We start from the raw sequence: 19,772 nt of genomic DNA, 5'->3' as shown, positions 1-19,772 counted from the left end.
TATCCAATCAATCACAGGTATTCATCTTCCCCTGGATTTACAGATTATACTTCTGGGGGGCATGGGGGATGGGATCTTACCAGTTACAGGTAACATAGCAAACATGGTCACTCACCTCCTGGTGGCAGCTAAGATCACAATAGCAAGAAATTGGAAGGCCCAACTGGGTCCGTGCGTTCAAGGTTGGTGGGAACAAATCTGGGAGCTTAAGGCAGTTGAGAAAAATTGCTGCTCTGTCACTGGGAATGTATGCAAAATATGTTAATGTATGGCTGCCATTTATTGAATATGCAGAGAATGCTATTCCCCCTATACATAAACCCAACACGCATAAATATGTTGCACTGTTCTGAATGTTAAGTAGGATTGTGGGAAAGATGTAAAGCGCAGGGGGAGGTGCCATGTGGAGCAGAACATGTACTCCTGCTATTTGAGAATGAGGGGGAGGGCTAATTGAATTTAACCGTCTTGCTTTGCCAACAAATAAAATGTTTGACTTTTAACAATCCAGTACCAGTGCACTACAAGCAGACCTTGTCCACCCACATACAAGCAAATGTGACAGGGTGACCTGCAAGTGTCTTGCCTCACCTTACTCAATTGTTCTGTCGTACTAGGAAGCCAGTACTGTAAAGTTCAAATAGACATTACAGGTGAAGCCTCGTTTCCTGAGTCCGCACAGAATTTGACACCCACATAATATTAGTGTAGCCAGTTGTATGGGGCTTCGACTGAGAATGCACATGACATCCCAAAGCCCTGGAATAGGCCCACAAAATTTGAATGTGGCGGCACCTCATCAATTCGATGGCAGCCAAACGGTTTCAATGGTTGCATTAGGTGGGGGAGGTGGTGACCAGACTTTCCCCCTCACCTTCAATTCACACAAAATGAGAGAGGGTCCAAAACACACCTTAAATGTGTGCCTCCCATAAGCCTTAACAGGTCATGGTAATGGCAAATCTTCCACATCAACCCTTTCCCTCATCTGCCAACTCGCTGATGCTCGTTTTGTTCCTCATGGGGGTACAATGTACCTATTTTAGACCGAGACAGAGGGCGACATTGGGGAGTGAGGGAGTGAGGGGGTGAGAGTGAGAAAGGGAGAAAAATGTTGGGGTGGCCTTGGTAGCTAGAGGAATGGGACCTGTCTGCAAAATGGCATGGGGCAGGTTTGAAGGATGTTCTGCCTTACAATAACTACTACCTAAAGTGTTCCCCCGTCTAACCCACTCCCCCCTCAAATATCAACTATCACCTTGTACTACACAATGTGAGAAACCTGAAGGGGTCTCCCCGACTAGTCCCCGGGGGTCTGTCATCCAGGTAGCCAGGACACGGCCATCGCTATTGGATCCAGTTCCTGGGGTTGGACCAGTGAGGGAGGATCACATGGAAAGGGGGGGGTCCTCAGGGAATGGAAGCCAGAGCCGCAGGAGATTCTTTTGCTTCTTTTTTGGCCCTGAATGGCTGTCAGCTGCCTTCAGTGTCTGGGGACCCTCAAGATCGATTAACCGCCACAGGAAACCAAAGTACACAAAGCAGTTGACTTCTGGTAACCAGAGACCTACAGAAGGCCTGAAAGAGACAAAACCTGCTGACCCTTAGACTACAACTGACCTGGGTTTAAAACTGGGACAACCGAGAATAAAGGAGCATACAACCAATCAGATGCAAGATTTTTTATTAGAAACAACAGTAGCAGTTGAGAGAAAACGGGTCCGGAGAATGGAAGTTTGGGAAATAGAGTACAAGATAAGCTGAGCATTGAGGATCACAAGCTAGTGACCCCACAAACACCAGAGGCTACTCTACTGCCACAACAAAGGTTTGTAAACATTATACATACATGCAACAGTAAAGCACAAACTGTTGTCTGGTGTGGACATTCCCTTCTATGTGCTGGTTATGTTGCACTTAGCACACCCTCGAGTAAATAAATGTACAGTTAACCGAGTAGTGATAATACAGATCTAGACTATTTAGCAAAAAATCAAGGGGCAGGGGAGAATGGACTGCCCTGGCACATGGGTAGCAGGTATATATGTAAACAAGTGGGAACTCACTTGTTTAACGACATTCCTTTCTATCCCATCCTGAAAACATTTTGTTACTTCAGTTTCACCTCCCAGCTTTTGAACCTTTTACCCTTGTAAGGTACTCCGAGACCGTCAGGATATGGCCAGTGCTGAACAAATATTTTAATAAATAACGTTTAAACCTACACCTTGATTTACTGCCCACATCCCCCCTAGAGAGGTTTCCAGTGGCTGATGGATCAAAGCTACCTTATTTATTTTATTTATTGTACATTTACAAGGCACTTACACAGCAAGAAATTGTGTTTCAAAGCACGTCAACACATTGTGTTTCATGTGTGTCCTTAGATGGCCATGGACATATGCCAAGTATAGGTAGCTTGCCTTGTGGGGGGGCTTGAACACACGCTTTAGGAGATTCTCCTGACAAGAGCATAACAAGAAAATAGAAAGATCTAATTAACTGGTGCCTCCCCGGGCCACATAACTTACCCGGCAAAGTTATTGGAGAGTTCTCTCTATAGATAGTTCCTAGCCTATGTGAAAACGAATGCGATCATGGCCGGGTACAAGTTGGCTCAAGGGTGAGGAGGACTGAATCAGTAATACTATTTATATTGGATGACCTGCAAATTAGCACCAATACTGATGAATCCTCTATTCCTATCCTACACAACATCTCAGAAGCTAATGACACAGTCAGTGATACATACCATCCACATCAAAGGACTAAAAGGAGGTGTCCTGACTAACAGCATTACATTGAATGAGGACATTCCACACAAAAGAACAGAAACAACCCATCAACCCCCTTTTCAAACAGCTTAAAATAACATCAATTATGGTGCACCAAAAGAAGATAACAAATCCTGCTCAACATCTACAAGGCTCCACTAATAACTCATCAAGAAATAGGACCTTGCATTCTAAAACTATGGAGAAGATAGAAAATACTCTTCAAACTTTCCACCGAAAACAACACGGCTTGACCTGAATGTGCCACAAGTCTCAACCAAGTGAGCTAAGGATGCTCAAGAATACGGCACTTAACAGCGACAAAACGAAATGCATGTTTTGCCCCACTAAACAACCATCACAACAATTCCCTATCCAAAAGTGATGGCAAACTGCCTGGTGAGAAGAATCTGATGGATGCCTCACTGAAGCCCTGCCTAAGGTCTCTTCCCAGGTGGCCAGGGTAAGGCAGACTATCTTCTCTCAACCCTGGGGGTGGTGTACTCTGGGAGAATCACCTGGGAGGAGACAAGATCCTGGGTGGTGAGGCGATTCCGTGGGATAAGGCACAGTATTTTTCCTCCGATAGGAAGACTCTTCCCAATATACCTAAAGAGGTAATGGCCGATTGTCGCAATGCTCCGGACTCCTATAATAAAACTAGAAATCTGTACACAAGTCTTATAAAAACAGAACAAGCCTTAACATAGGAAAGATGTTTTTGGGTAGCCCAAATCAAACACCCTCCTTAGCACCAAGGGTACAATATAATCTGACAATTTTGTCTTTAATATATGACCCTCCTCTATAACAACTAATTCTAACAGTTCTTCTCTTAATTAGTTCAGGGAAATTAAATCAACCAGTAAAAAGAACTCAAATGTCAGAAGAACTAATGTTGTTGAAGGGGACTACAAGTCCCAGAATCCTAGAGGTACTGCGACAATGAAGAGGCATGCAAATGTGGTAGCTAGGCAATTAAGCCTAGTGGCCATTGCAGTAGTCAGCAATTGAGCTTAACAGCCCACACCTGAAAATTGTTAATGAACCTGGGAGGCATAAAAGGCCCCCTCAGGAAAGGAGGAACACAAGGAGCTGGAACAAGAGCTGGAAGGCAGGCTGTAGTAGTAGAAGTAGAGAAGAAGCACGAGGCTAGCAAATCACGAAGAAATGGGAGCACGGAAGGGATGCAGGAACGTGGAGACAGCAGTTTTCACCTGCAAGTTGAGAGTCATGGTCTACCAAAATCTGAAGTGCAGAGGATGCTGTGAGAAACCTAAAGGTGTCTCACCCGCTAGTCCCTGGGGATCTGTCATCCAGGTGGCCAGGACACTGCCATCCCTTTTGGATCCAGTTCCTGAGGGTGGACCAGTGCGGGAGGATCACCTGGGTGAGGGGTCTTCGGGGAGTGGCAGTGGGACACCGGATGGCGAGACGCGGTATCCCCTTCCCTGTAACACCTTCACCCCATCCGACCAGGTAGGATACTTAGGAACTCACCCCCCCCCTCCCTCCCTCCCTCTTTCCCACCACAAACACTTCCTCATGGACAGCTCACTAGAGAGAAAACGGACTAACACCCGAGCTGTATACCTAAAACGTCCCAATACCATGGTCAAACAGGGTCAGGCAATTACTGACCATTACACACACCACTCCCAATATACTTCCCCGCGTGGATAAAAGGCGGAGCAAGAGAGCACACTCTGAGTAAGGCAAAACACACAAGGAAGCAGCAGTTCCAAGATGGCAGTTTAATAATACAAGGCGAAAAACAGCAAAACCGAAGAGGATTGCAAGGAGGGAAGTGCCCATGACCTTTTCAACAAAAGACTGTTACTTTCATAAACCTTCGAGAAAAGGAAACATACAATGAGGAATCAAGGCTGAAGAATCCTTCATTGCGTGTCAGAGGCACCTGTGGCTGTCCTGCGTCGATAGTCAAGGCGGGCAGAATCGTTTGATGCCGTGGTACTGTCCTTGGCTCCTACAACAAAGTAGCGCCAGTAAAGTCAGCACACCCAGTGAGAGTTGGGGAGACTGATACCAGACCGGTCTGTGTTGACACCAAGGGTGCAAGTGGCAACTTTGTATAGTGAAAGAAGAAGAGAACAGTGTATGAAGCATATGTGGCAAGCAACAGGAACAAAATTAAACAACAGATGAGTGATTGAACTTTGAAACCAAGATAAGATACCTTATAGTGGTCCGGCACCATATGGGTGCTCATTTGCAAGTGTCGGCTAGGTATCCAGTTGAAAGGTGGCAAATGTGAAGAGTGATAAAGAATTGTGAAATCGAAGTGGTCCTGCAACGGGTCAAGCAAATCCCTGTGCACATTCAAAAGTGTTTGATAGAAGTAACATAGAAAGTTGATGACAAAGTAGATGAAGTTGGTTCCAGCCCGGTGGAGGGAGATCAGCTAAAAGCCTTTGGTTAAAGCAAGTTTGTGTTAAAAGTTCTATTGGCAATTGGAATTAGTCCGAGCCCGGGAGGGGATCCGAGCACAGCTGAGGGGGATCCGGGGTGAACCATGAGTCACCTGAGAAAGAATATCATATGAGAAATTTGGATGTGTAAATAATCTACAAAACTGGTTTTGAGAGGATCTGAGCCCGGCTGAGGGGAATCCTAGTTGAATAGTGAATGAGAAATTGAGTACTTGTGAAAATCTGAAAGGGGAAAAGGAGCTTATCAGGCCCTCTGAATGAAGAGACTTTGAAAGGCAAGGAGATTTGGGCATGGAAGGTTTTGATGCTAATGATTGTATTGTATGCTCGTGCTAGAGAATCCAGAGAAGCTGTTAGTTATATTCAAAGTACTGTTCACAATGAAAACATAGCGCCACAGTGTACCTGTGAAAGACACAACATTTGCGTGACAGCTAAAGTTACTTAACTCCATTGTTGAACTACTTAAAGACTGTCGCCATCTAACGGAGTGGTCGCGTGTCCCTAATGAAGAAGAGGGAACACACTAAATTATTACCCAACAGCTAATCTTGACAATATCCGAGTTACAAGGTATAAAGTCTGAAAACTACATCAAAAGGAAGTCACAGGCGCCTAATTATGATTCCCAAAGGAAGTCAGAACTTTATCCTTTGCCGCTGCACAGGAATACAATTCTCTCTACATCTTTTAACCTTGAATTCTATGTGCCCAATTGTGTTTTCAACTAAGAGAATACATCTTACAGTGTATCCAGAAGTGACATTCTTTCTATTTCTATGAAGTAATGAGAAGAACACGCATTACCCAAATCAAGAGTCAACCCCTTTTAAGAGAGAAAACAACCTTTCCAATAGTTAAAGAGGCAGCCGTCTGCACTGTTAAGTTGTTAACACTCAAGTGGCCCTAAAATACAAGTATACCAGTATTACCCAAAGCTGAGAGAGTGGCAGCAAGGCCTTTGGGTAATTACTTGGGGCTGATCACTACAAAAATGTGTGAGTAGAGCAAGGGAAGGGGAATAATTGCTTGTGAAGAATATTCTGAAAGTAGACACAACCTGTGGTGCCAATGACTGCGCAAGCCAGAGAGAAGTGAGTCTTGTGGCCAGAACCAGATCGGTATTGTGGCAGACATACAGGTGAGGCAAAGAGGCTGCCCCTTTGAGAAAGTTATTAAAAGGAAGAGTGCTTTGCCTACCTGAAGAGGTTGAATAGTCTTGTCAATACCTGCCTAACAATTCAAAGTACTGAACTGTGGTAGTAGTACTTAAACTGTGGTGGTATAAAAAGTTGTCAGCAGATGTAACATGCAAGTGGTCTGAACCAGTAACATACTCTGGCACAAAGGTGACTGTTCTCATAGCACCAACAGTAGAAGTATGATTGTTGAAGTGGAAGCTGCTGTACAAAGAAAACATCCTGACAAATATATCAATGTAAAGTTATAGACCACAAAGTCCTAACAGTTGATGGAGAACTGTGGTGTTGTTGACACTGGGGGATATTACACCATCTTTTGAACTGTGGCAAACTATCTGGAACCAGGATTACCATTGGTGCCATTTCTATTCTGGAAGTGGATCTTTCATCATGAACAAAGATTTCTTACCAGTGTATCTTTGTTCGATTAACTTTTTCCTTTGACTTGGAACTATCAAGAGCTGGTTCAAAACATTTCTTTTTTTCTTAGTTGAACATTTTGAGTTGACTTTGAATCCTGGGGAAGGGACCCTACCCAGGACAGGAGAAGAGCATTCAGACATAATGTTAATATTGTTTACTATATTTTGTTGCCATCAGTGTTCCAGATAGGATTTGGAGGTTGAATAATTTTACTTCCTATTTTGTAAAGTTGGGAGTAAAATGATTTTTTAGGGAGTACAAATGTAAGTCCTATTCTCAATGGGAGTATTTTATAAGCGGGTAAACAATTGAAATGTTGTACAAGTATTATTTTGCACCTAGTTATTCATTTATATTATAACATACAGGTTTACCTCTTCTGATCATGAAGTAAGAATAGTAGCTTCGTCCAGTCGTAATATGTGTACTACTAGTCCAAACATATCCATGAAGTGGTGTGGGTGAAAGCAGTGGAACAAGGTTTCATGTGTCTGTTTCCTATTTTTTGTTGGGAGTATTTTTACTCAGTATTTTTATTTTTTGGGTTTATTTCTAGGGAGTAAAAGGGGCCGATACACCCCTTGTCTGTAAGGCTGGTAGCTATATATATTTTCTGCATATATTTGTTGTTTAGTGTGGGGGTCAGTTATCCCATGCTAGAGAATGTCCCCTAAACTGTTAGATTAGGCATGGAATTCCTATGTAGAGTAAGGAAACCAAGGTATTTTCTTTATACAATTTCAATAATAAAATGGTTTATTTAATTTATTTATTGAGGATTTGTAAGGCACCTACCTATACATCAGAAAGTGTTTATAGGCACCACAAGACAAGGGGGAGGGGGAACAAGGAGGATAAACAAAAATAAATGGTCGTACTTGGCTATGTAACATTCAGATCGTGCAAGTGCAGCAACAGGAAGTGAAGGGGGCTGGGGTGCAGGTCAAGGGGAAGGTAAGGGGAGCGGGGTGCAGGAGGGAGGGGGCCCAAGGGCTGGGTGAGTGCTGGGGGATAAGTGCTGGGGGGAAGCCTATAGGGCAAGTGCACAGGGGTAAGTGGTAAGGGTGAGCTAGTGCGAGGGCGGGGGTGAACTCCATAGTCTAGTCAGGGAAGGGTGCCCAGTGGCAAGGGCTTGCAGGGGGGCGGGGGGGTGCTGAGGCAGACTGGTCGAGGGAGGCCGGCCTGTCCCCTGTATGACTCAAAAGGGACCAGGCAGCCAGTTGCAGCAGCAGGGGGGTTTAGCAAGGAATGGGGATAGGTAAGGAGGAGGAAAAAGGGAAGGTCTTGAGAATTTTCCGGAACTTAGAGATTCGGCTCCAGTCTGAGAGGAGCAGGGAGGCCATTCCAAATGGAGCCTCCTGCCGACTAATGGAATCCCCCACTGCACCTATAAATAACGCCCCTAAGGATAAACTATGGTGCACAAGTATACAAAACGCCTTAGCTAATAAAATCAGCCTACTTCGAAATAAGATTGCATATAAAAAGGCCTCATTAGATAATTATGACCCACCTCGGACCATCCCTCTAGAAACTAACAAATCACTACAACCATTCAGATTCACTAAAATTTCCATCCAGGAAACCGAAAAAATCATTTCCACTCTAAAACCATCCAACAGCCAAGGCGATAACTGTCCAGCCTAAATTATAAAAGAGGCAGCAAGAGACCTCACCCCATTAATTTCTAAACTTATCAATGCCTCCTTCGCAACCAATACGGTCCCAAGTAACTTAAAACAATCATGGGTCCTACCATCACTAAACAACAGACTCTAGATCCAGCCATCCCAACCAATTACAAGCCGATCACTACTGTGCCCTTTCGTTTGAAAATAATTGACAAAGTAGCATATGTGCAAATGCAGTCCTACCTCGAGGCCAACCACCTCCTAGGTTCCCGCCAATCTGCCTTTAGGCCACAACACGGCACGGAAAAGGCTCTAATCGATCTTAAAACCCAAATAGATGAGCTCAAAGACAAAGGGAAAACAGCTATGCTACTCCTCCTCGACTTGTCTGCTGCCTTCGACCTGGTAGACCACAGAGTGCTATGCAGACACCTGGCATCAGCTGCCCATTTCTCTAAAGATGCAATCGCCTGGGTCCAATCGTTCTTGAACAATAGAACGATGACAGTTTTCTCCCCATCGGCATCTGCAGACCCTATCTCAACCACATGCAGAGTGCCACAAGGATCTTGTGTCTCGCTGACTATGTAGAACATATTTACCAATCCTCTGTTCGACAAATTGGACAGGCTGGGTGTCACCTACACTAACTATGCATATGACACCCAGATCCTTATCCCACTTTCGGGTAATTGCTGTGATGACTTAGCCTTGGTAAATAAAATGTATCTCCTCATTCAGGTATGGATGGCAACCCATGGTCTATGCCTGAATGACGACAAAACAGATCTTGATTCTGGGTTCCGCCATGAACCTAAAAAAACTGAACGACAACTATTCTGCCTTTAATATAGATGGAAACACAATTAAGGTTACGAAAGAAGTAAAAACCTTAGGTTGCTACTTTGATTGCGCCCTAACCCTAGGGAAAGTCAATTCCCTGGCTTCCTCATCAGCCTACACATGCAAGCTAATCAGGGCCTGCCGGCCTTTCCCATCTAAGGCAAGCTGCATTATCCTCGCCAATGCATCAGTATTATCTAGAGTGGACTATTGCAATGCCCTCTATCGGGGAGCCAATAAGTACATCTTAGATCAACTCACAATTCTACAAAACAATGCGCTAAGAACAGCATTGACCATTCCTAACAGAGAGCATGTGTCAGACATCAGAAGAGAAAATGGCTGGCTGAAAATGAACAATAGAATCCTGCTTAAACTAGTGACTCTAACCTACAAGTGCTTGAATAATGCAGCACCCCTTACCTCGCAGAGAATCGCAAGGAAAACCTTGTCCCGACCTTCCAGAACAACTAATGCCTTTTGTTTAAACATTCCCAGATTTAAATTTAAAAAAGCAGGAGGAATTGGCTTCTCGGTGAGAGCTGCCCAAGCCTGGAATGCCCTTCCTATCAACCTGAGAACTGACCGATCCCGCCTTAGCTTCAGATGGAACACGGTCAACTGGCTGCGCTCAAATGACATCTAACCTGTCTCACGTTACCATGCTCAGCACCCATTGTACTAGCTTACTGTATATAGTTCTGCTCGTTCTTCACTTATGTCTTCTGTATTATATTATTCACCTTTGTATCTATCTGATACCTTCTTCATTTGTAGCATGACTTTTCTGTAACCTAAGCTGTGAACTCACTTTATGCCATCGTTGCGCCCAGTTACCCACGGGTTCGGTGCACCTAACAAATCAAATAAACAAATGAACTATGGTCCACCTTAGAAGAACACGTTACTTACCAACTGTAACGTTCTTTCGACTGGATGTTCCTCCCACATATTCCTCATCTTGTGATATTCATATTCGCCAGCTTCAGAATTCTTTTTTCCAGCAGAGGGCGCTGTGCACGAGGTTGTGGCACCGATGTCCCTCGGCTGGCACCGTACCGAGTCGACGTCACCATCAGTATAAATAGCTCGTGCCGCGCCCTTTGACCTCAGTTCTGTTTTTTCGAGGAAATATGCAAGGAGCACCCAGGCGTGCTCCGTGACTGATGGACTCTTCGTGAGAGGAAAGTGTACGACAAGCAAACTGTACTGCGGGGTAGGATGGGAGGGTCGATGAGGAATACGTGGGAGGAACATCCAGTCGAAAGAATGTTACAGTTGGTAAGTAACTTGTTCTTTGAATGGATTGTGTCCTCCCATTTATTCCTCATCTTGTTATAGACTCCCATAGCAGTGCTAAATTTGGAGGTGGGAGTACCAGTTATTGTTCTCATGGACGGAATGAAGTCCCGCCTTGGCAAACAAACCCTCATTGGAGGAGGAGGCATCTAAGCAATAATGCTTGATGAAGGTATGCATTGATGCCCATGTTGCAGCTGAACAAATATCTGCTGCAGGGATTCCCGTCTTCAAAGCCGCTGAAGTAGCCATTCCCCTTGTGGAATGGGCTCGTAGCCCATCCGGTAGGTCTTTTCCCGCTAATCTGTAGCACTCAATTATAGTCAGAATGATCCAGCGGGATAGAGTTTGTTTTGTCACTGCAAATCCCAATTTATTACCTGTATAACCTAGAAAAAGTTGGTCATCTTGACGTAACTTTGACATTCTTGAAATGTAAAAACTGAGAGCCCTTTTGGGGTCCAGTCTATGCAGTCTCTCCTCTTCTTTGCCCAAATGAGCGGAAGGATAGAATGTTGGTAACATGATTTTTTGTGACAAATGGAAGTCAGAAACTACTTTTGGTAAGAAAGATGGTTTAACTTTAAGAACTACCTAGTTCTTGTAAAACGTAGTATATGGGGTTTTACATGAGCAAGCCTGTAGTTCACTAACCCTGCGGGCTGATGTTAAGGCCACAAGAAGGACAGTCTTCAGTGTTAGAAGCCTCAAGAGACAGGAGTGCAGTGGCTCAAAGGGTATACAAGTTAGAAACTTAAGTACTAGATTTAAATCCTAAATTGGGACATGAAAAGGTACTGGAGGGTATACATCAGTAAGCCCTTTCAGGAATTGAATGATTAATGGAATTTTGAAGTAGGAAACCTCTTCCGAGGAGCGCTTGAAAATGGACAGCGCAGCAAGATATCCTTTAATTGTTCCGATCTGGAGCCCCAGATTGGCTAGATGCAATAGGAAAGAAAGCACCACTGAGATGCCACATTGAAAAGGGTCCACCATCCTTATCTTTGCACCAGTTACTAAACTTGTTCCAACGACATTGGTCTAAAAGATTTCGTTGCTGGCCTTCTGGCCGAAAGCAAAATCTCCATAACGTCATCTGGAAGATCCCAATCCTTGTATCTCAACTTCTCAGAAACCATGCCTGAAGGTTGAGTGTCTTGACCTCTGCATGGAGAACCCGACCTTCCTCTTACGAGAGAAGATCCTCTCTTTGCGGAAGACGTATTGGAGGGCAGATGGACATGTCTAGAAGGTCCGGGTATCACGTCCTCCTGGCCCAATCCGGGGCAATTAGGATCATTAACTTTCTCAACCTCCTGATTACTTGAGGAATCACGGGGACTGAAGGAAACGCGTACAGAGGGGGAAACTTCCAGTCCATCATGAACGCGTCTCCTAGAGCTCCTCTGAGGAAATTCCCTTGAGAAGTACTGTTCGCACTCTGTTTACCGTGGTCGCGAACAAATCCACTTGAGGGGTTTCCCAAAGGGCGAAGATCTCCAGAAGGACTTCCTGAGCTAGCTCCCACTCGTGAGAGACTGTGCTCTGCCTGCTCAGAGCATCTGCTGCCGTGTTCTGCTCTCCGGCTAGGTGAACTGCCAATAGAGAGATTCCTTCTCGTATTGCCCAGAACCAGAGCTGCATTGCCTCTCTACACAGTGGTAGTGACCCTACGCCTCCTCTCTTGTTGAGGTAGAACATGGCCACCATGTTGTCCATCATTATCAGGACATTCTTTCCCTGTACAGAGGACAGGAAGGCCTTCAGCGCTAGTCTGATTGCCCTCAGCTCCAATAGATTGATGTGTAGTTTGGACTCCGATGGAGACCAACGACCGCTGATTGCCCGTGAGTGAGGCGTCCGTTACCACTGTTATCTCTGGCCATGGTTGTCAAAAAGATTCTGCCTTGAGGATGTTGTCGTTGCAAGCCCACCATAGTAGATCCTGAGCAACAGTGCTTGGGACTTGCAGAAGATCCGACATGTTCCCCTGAGAACTGGGACCACTCAGTTCTGAGGGCCCACTGAAGGGATCTCATTCTCAATCTGGCCTCTGGCACCAGAAAAATGCAGGATGCCATAAGGCAGAGCAACCTCAGAAAATCGAAGGCCGGCAGATGCTGGGCATTCTGGAACTTTGTTACCATCTGCAGAATGTGGAGAACTCTCAACTCGGGAGGCGAGGCTTTGCCGAGGAAGTGTCCAAAACTGCTCTGATAAACTGGAGTTTTTGGGATGGTATCTTGTGGGACTTCTTGAAATTGAGGGAGAAGCCCAGTTTGTGAAGGAAGTGACAGGTGATCGACAGAGGTTTCTGAGCTTGTTCAGGAGAACGTGCTCCGATTAACCAAACGTCTAGGTATGGGTAGACATGAATTCCCCACCACCCCCCCTCTCCTGAGACTCGCTGCCACCACCGCCATCAGCTTGGTGAAAACCCTCGGGGTGGAGGTCAGCCCAAAAGGCAGAACTCGAAACTGATAGTGAGAACCACCAACTGCCAACCTCAGGTACTTTCTGTGCTTGGGACGGATTGGCACATGAAAGTAAGCATCCTGAAGGTCCAATGATACCAACCAGTCTTGGAGTTGCAGAGCCTGAAGGATCTGAGAAAGGGTGAGCATCTTGAACTTGTCCTTCCTGAGGAACTTGTTCAAGTTTCTTAAGTCCAAGATGGGTCTCAAACCTCTGTCCTTCTTTGGGATGAGAAAGTAAGGGGAGTACCAACCCTTGTTCCTCTTCACTACAGGTACATGTTCTATTGCACCTTTCTCTAGCAGGGGTTAACATTTCCTGCAACAGGAGCGGGTCTGGAATTTTGGCAGAGTTGGTTCCTGATGGATGTTCCTGAGGCTTTTTTAGGAAGGGAAGGCAGTAACCTTGAGCTACTGTTTCCAGTGCCGAAGCATCTGAAGTAATGCCCTGCCATTCTTTCAGATGCTGAGAGATTCTGCCTCCCACTGGGGTTTTGTGTGATAAGGTCTCAGAGTGATTTGGAGGCGGCTGCAGGAGCGGCTGAGGGCAAAGACGCTGTTCCCGAGGATGGCTTTGCAGTCTTTCCTCGTCGACCACGAGTGACATTTCTTTTGCTTCTTTGAAAGGCCAGTCCTCTTCCTCTACCAAAAGAGGAGTAGTACCGAAAAAGACGACCCCTCCAGGAAGATGAACCCGAATAGGGTTTGAGGCTGTCGCATGGAGGCGCTAAGAGATTTAGCTGCCGCTTTCGAGGTCTGTAGTCTTTCTAGGCTTTCATCAGCCTTACTACCAAACAGCCTCAAGCCATCAAAAGGCATGTTGAGAAATCTGGCCTGCACATCTGGTGCAAACCCTGACTTTCTCAACCACGCAAATCTGAGTAGTACTGTGCTTGTAGCCATGGACCTGCTGATACTTTCAGCAGTGTCCAAAAAAGACTGGAGACATTCCCCCATTGCCTCCTTTCCGTCTTTGACAATATTCAGGAAGCCTTCCCTTTCCTCGCCTTCCGGAATATGTTCAGCCGCCGCCGAAATACAGTCCCACAGGGTATGTGTGAACCTGGCCAGGGTACAGGTGACGTTAGTTGACTTAAAAGCCATGCTACCCGAAGTAAAAACTTCACAGGCCCAAGTATCTACCTTCTTATCCTCTCTATCCGGAGGGATAGTTGGATATGCAGTCTGTCTTGAAGTAGTTGAAGCCTGAATAGCCAGACTTTCTGGAGTGGGATGCCTGTTCAAATACTCCGGATCAGAAGAAGTAGTTCTATACTTCTTAGGAAAATTACTGTTTACTGCAGCAATGTTGTTAGGAGCTTCCCAGTTCTTTTCTACTGTTCTCTGAAGGGCCCTATGGAAAGGGAGAAATGGATCCTTCTGGAGGCCCCGATCTAGAATCCGTCATGTTATCCTGATCAAAGGTGGGTGAGGCTCTACCCCAACTCATATATTCCACCACTCTATTCATTAAACTCCTGTATCCTGAATCTGCATGTTCTGCAGGGTCAGGTCTCGCAAACTCTAGCTCAGGCGACGTATCAATGCCACTAGCCGAGTGAAGAGTCTCACACAGGTCTCTCATTTTTGATTCTGGATCTATTAGAACCTGTCTAGTACCATATTGCACTCCAAAAGGAGAAACCTCATCTTCAGAGCCACTTTCTTCGAATATCGAAGACAGACTTAAAGTCTGATTTTGGTAATGGAGTAAATCTCCTGTCTTGTTCATGAGTATTAGTCGAAGGAACGGAAGGATCCTTCGATGGTATCGAAGGAAACTTTGACACCGATGGTGTCTTCAACAAAGGTGTTGAAGACCCTTTAGGCTTCGATGTCGAAGCTGTCCGCACCGACTAAGTCACAGATGTTTTCGACGACTTTGGTTTTTTATGCAGTGTCGGGGAAACACTCTACTCTCGAGGATTCCTCGACGACTTGACGTCGACTCGAGTCTTACAAGTTCCACCCATATTACTGGGTTTTACCGCAGTAGTTCCTGACTTCCCCGTGTCGTCCGATGGAGCGACCAGGGTCTGGCTCTTTTGATGCTTCTTTGAGGGGGTCGAGGCCACATTCTCAAAGACCTCCATCATCTTTCTTCTAAAATCTTACCATTTTCTTGGGGAATCCGACTTAGTCTGTCATCGTACCAATTGGGTAGATGCATAAGATGATGACAAGGGAGATCTATGTCTCCTTTTAACTCTTTTCAGAGAGGAAGAAGAAGAGTGCCTCGATCTACTACGAGATTGGGATCTCTTCGAGTGTTTTTTGTGATGCTCCAATTCTTTCGAATCAGACTATTTTTATGTCTTTTAGACAAGGCCTTCGAAGAGGCCTTAGAAGCATCCCGCCCCACCGCCAGTTTACCTTTCCTCTCACAATGGGCCTTCTCTGTCATCGACTGACAGGAGCCACAGTTGACAGTTCGATGATCTGAACCCAGGCACCAAAGACAAATGCGGTGAGGATCTGTTAACATCTTCGAACCGCAGTCGATACATTTTTTGAACCCCGTCTTGGGTGTAGAAAAGGGTAGATGAAGAAGACGTTTTCTGAAGAAAATTTCAAAGCGCGCCGTTCTCGAGAGCGAAACAATCAGAAAAACGGAACTGAAGCCAACGGCACAAGCTATTTATAGTGATGGTGATGTCGACACGGTACGGAGCCCGTCGAGGGACATGGACGCCACGACTTCGTGCACAGGGCCCTCTGCCATAAAAAAAATTCCAAAGCAGCAAAGTTGGCGAATATGAATATCACAAGATGAGGAATACGTAGGAGGACACAATCCATTTGAAAATATATTTTGGGTAAAAGTAATCCAGCTACCTAAAGGCACACCAACGGCTTGTGTACGATACAAGCTAAGTCTGATCTCCATCAATGCTCACATCAGCTGGAACACCTAAACATCATTTCAGAAAACCACAATGAAAGATGTAGTTCCTCAATTTAAAATCTTGCACAATCCTGGCAGTGGCAACCCTGAGTGTCTATTGTCATTATGCAATAAGCGATGTGAGGCCATTCTGGAGCTCCATGAAATAGATGTGAAAACTCTGCATGAAAATCCAAATTTTGTTGAGACGAAAATATGGAAATTGGACTGGATTCGAACTGTTGACAAAAGAAGGAACACCAAACTCATGAAAGATGCGCCCAGCGAAGCCAGAGCATAACACATACTACAAAGATATGTGGCACTATTGCCCGACAACAAGAGAAGAGCGCTATATATGCGCTTTCATCTTAATGTTTTCAAAACTAAAGACAGGATAAGCAACTGGGCCCGTATGGGCGACAGGAATGTAAATTGCAGGTTTTGTGTGAAGAATGAAGAAACTGACGCTGCCATGCACTCACCTATGAAAGTTGGTAGTAGGAATCCCTACGCCTTTAGAATGGCGGCCAAGCCGTTCTATACTAAATGGAGACTGTTCTCCAAACTTCCTGTTAAACGTTACTGAAGCTAAATCACATGGTTGAGTCACGTGCCTAGGGCACGTATTTAGGTCCTTTTCTCAGAACGCTAGTTGCTTCTGATTAAGCTTTCATGCTTTCCATGCGGTCGTCCCGAACGGAATTCCTTGATGTTTGCGGCGTATCCTGTTTCCAAGTTGGTATTCTTCCCAGCGGCTGTTCCTGGCTACTCCTTTGTACTCGCCAGCTTAAGCGAGTCGAGTGCTTCCCTAAGCACTTCTATATTGACGCTACGGCTTCCCTGCCGGTTGCGTCGGCTTTCCTTGAGTGCATTCTAAGCACAGTTCAATTACACGGCGGCTTCCTGCCGTCCGCGTTTTCCTGCTGGCTGCACTCCTCATGGTCGCCTATTTCCACGTGAAAGAATTGCGGCGGATTCGCTGCGTCCTCATTTTCCTGTGGGCTGCACTCCTCATGGTCGCCTATTTCCACGTGAAAGAATTGCGGCGGCTTCGCTGTGTCCTCATTTTCCTGTGGGCTGCATTCCTCGTGGTCGTCTGCTTCCCTGTGAAAGAAGACAGCGGTGTACAATTCCCATTCTACACATCTGAGGCAGTTTCCTACAAGAACGGCCATCTCTTCCCGCCTACACTTCAAGCTGCAGTTAATCCTCCACAAGAGCTGTTATAACCGCGGATGCAACATTTTTCATTTAAGGTATGAGACTGTAGTTAGAATTCTATTATCTCATTTTACTACTGTTGGAGGACTGGAAGTTAAGTTATAGTAGTTTCAGGATTTGGAGCTGCTTTTCAAACCAGTGGGTTTAAGTTTTGTTTCTTATTTTATTTGGACTCATCTAAGTTCAAGGATGAATCACTGACTGCACATGAGTGAGAACCTAATCAACTATCAGTTCATGTAAAGTGTGTTGTGCATTGAACAATGAACGCTATCCAGACTACAACATCCCGGCTCTAGTGCGACCCTCGTTCTGCCTGGGTTTAGATTCCCACTAACCTTCCCGTCCTTCTTGTTGTTTCCTTTGGATCCATCTGCATATTCCTGGTTCTTCACATTAGTTCAAGTCATCTAATCAATTAAGGTTAGTGCAGATATTAGTGGTCATTAGGAGAAGTCTGGCAAAGGTTCTATTACTTATCAAGTGTTTTTCTTATAACAGATTGGAGGCGGTGCTAAATTTTTCATCCTTTCTAGTGATTCTTCACGCTGACTGTAAATGTTTCAGACAGTGAGTGGAATCATTAGAAAGGATTCTTCCTTGAGGATTCTTCATTGAAGGTTGAGAAGACCAACCAGGAGCCTTCGTGTATCCTTTCTGTTCATATATATCTCCTTTTAAGGTTGTGGTTACTAGTGTATATTGAAAATCATGTCAGACGCTCTTTTGTACTACATTACGAACACAAAAGACAACATATCTGGGTCCTATGCTGACAAAACAGTTGACTCTGAATGCAGACAATTGGTGGCAGATGATGTTTGATGGGGAGGACAAAACAGTAATCTTTGTGTTAACTTTTTTCTTGGAAGAAATAGAAAAGCTCTTAGCTATCACAAATGCTGAAGGAATAAATTGAGGAAACCCTGTGCCTTCTTATCGTGATGAAGCACATAGCATTTGGACAGTGGACCAAATAAGGCAGGATTATGATGGAATTTTTTTTTTCTTTTAGGACGTTGTGAATAGATGTTATGTGTTTCATATGTAACTCGTGTCTTTTCTTTTTTAAAGGTTTGAATAAGCCAATAAAAACAATAAAAAATAAATAAATAAAACAAAAACAAAATATACCCCCCACTCTCTGCTTGGGAAACATCTGACCTGCAGAGAGTTAGAGCTGGAGGACCAAAGGACTCTTTGGGAGGTATTCAGGGAGAGAAGGTTGGATGTAGCGGCGTTCCAGGCCCCAGAAAGCCTTGTGGATGATGCAGAGGATCTTGAATTTGATCCTTGCAGCCACCGGGAGCCTGTGGAGAGAATTTAGGGCTGGAGATATGCGGTCCGTGGGCTTCAGGCCAAGGCTAAATCTTGCAGTCCTGTTCTGGATTAGTTGAAGAGGGAGGAAAGAGGTAGATTGAGGAAGTAGTCCAGCCTGGGGAGAACCAGAGCTCTAAAGACCTTGAGTTTCTGGGGGAAGTGAGAATGCCTCTGAGGAGGTGATGCTGGAAATGAGCCTTCTTGGAAAGGTCAGTGATATGAGGTTAAAAGGACAGAGGGGAATTGAAGATGACACCCAGGATTTTTGCCTGACAAGAAGGTGAGGGGAGGGGGCCCAATGAGGGGGACCAGAGAGTAGGGCGGAAGGAAGAGTTCCAATGAGAATAATCTCGGTCTTGCTGGCGTTAAGACAGAGATCATTAGCAGCACAACATACCTGAATAGCAGTCAGACATCGGGAAGGAAGGAGAAAGGAGAGGATGTAGATGAGGGAAGCTTAAAGGAGAGCTGAATGTCATCCGCATAACACTGGAAGTGTGGACAGAAGGTGGAAATTAAGTGGGCAAGAGGGTCAAGGTAAATGTTGAAATGACACGTTGAGAGGATAGGGCCCCGAGTGATGCTGCAAGTAGAGAGTGAGCTAGAGGAGAGAAAATGGCCCAGTTGAACCTGGGAGTGCCGATTCGAAAGCAAAGAGGTCAGCCCGGTCCGTGAGTAGCAAAGAGTTGATTTAGGAAGGTGGCATGATTGACAGTGTCAAAGGCTGAGGACAGATAAAGGAGGATGAGAACAGAAGGAAAGTTGGAGTCGAGGTTTGAGAGCAGGTCTTCACAGGTGTTCAGGAGAGCAGTTTGTGCCTCTGGCTGCTCGGAAGCCAGACTGGTGGTCGTGGAGAACCCCAACCGTTTGTGCGGTGGATTAGTTGGGCGATGACTAATTACTCCAAATGTTGCCCAGGAAGGGCAGTAGTTAGCCGGGCAAGAAGGATCCGCAGATGGCTTTTTTAGGAGGGGGAGCAGAAGGAAGTGCTCGAGAGGTGGTGGGAAGGAGCCAGTGGCAAAAGAGTGATTGCAGAACTCAACCGAAGAGGGAGCGAGGGCAGCAATATTGTCCTTGAGAGTTCTAGAGGAGCTGGGAAGCACCTGTTTGGAGAAGACTCGTAGAGCAAACAGTCATGGTGAGCTCATCAGGTGCTATGGGTGAGAACGAGGTGAGGAGTAGGAGGGATGGAGCGAGAGGTGACCTAACTGCAGGTGGAGGAGGGAGTGGAGTAGAGGAGAGTGA

The 19,772-nt window shown here is 45.4% G+C and overlaps 1 protein-coding gene across 3 annotated transcripts in view; it reads right to left on the bottom strand.

The window, feature by feature from the left end:
* Window positions 1-19,772, bottom strand: part of ZNF335 (zinc finger protein 335) — a 1,126,934-nt gene that overhangs the window by 1,013,464 nt on the left and 93,698 nt on the right. The window lies entirely within an intron of this gene.

The sequence above is a fragment of the Ambystoma mexicanum genome, chromosome 3p (assembly GCF_040938575.1).
Source record: "Ambystoma mexicanum isolate Mex_15411 chromosome 3p, UKY_AmexF1_1, whole genome shotgun sequence".
NCBI lineage: Eukaryota > Metazoa > Chordata > Amphibia > Caudata > Ambystomatidae > Ambystoma > Ambystoma mexicanum.
Note: the sequence above shows the minus strand (reverse complement) of the source record. Positions and strands in the feature narration are given on the sequence as shown.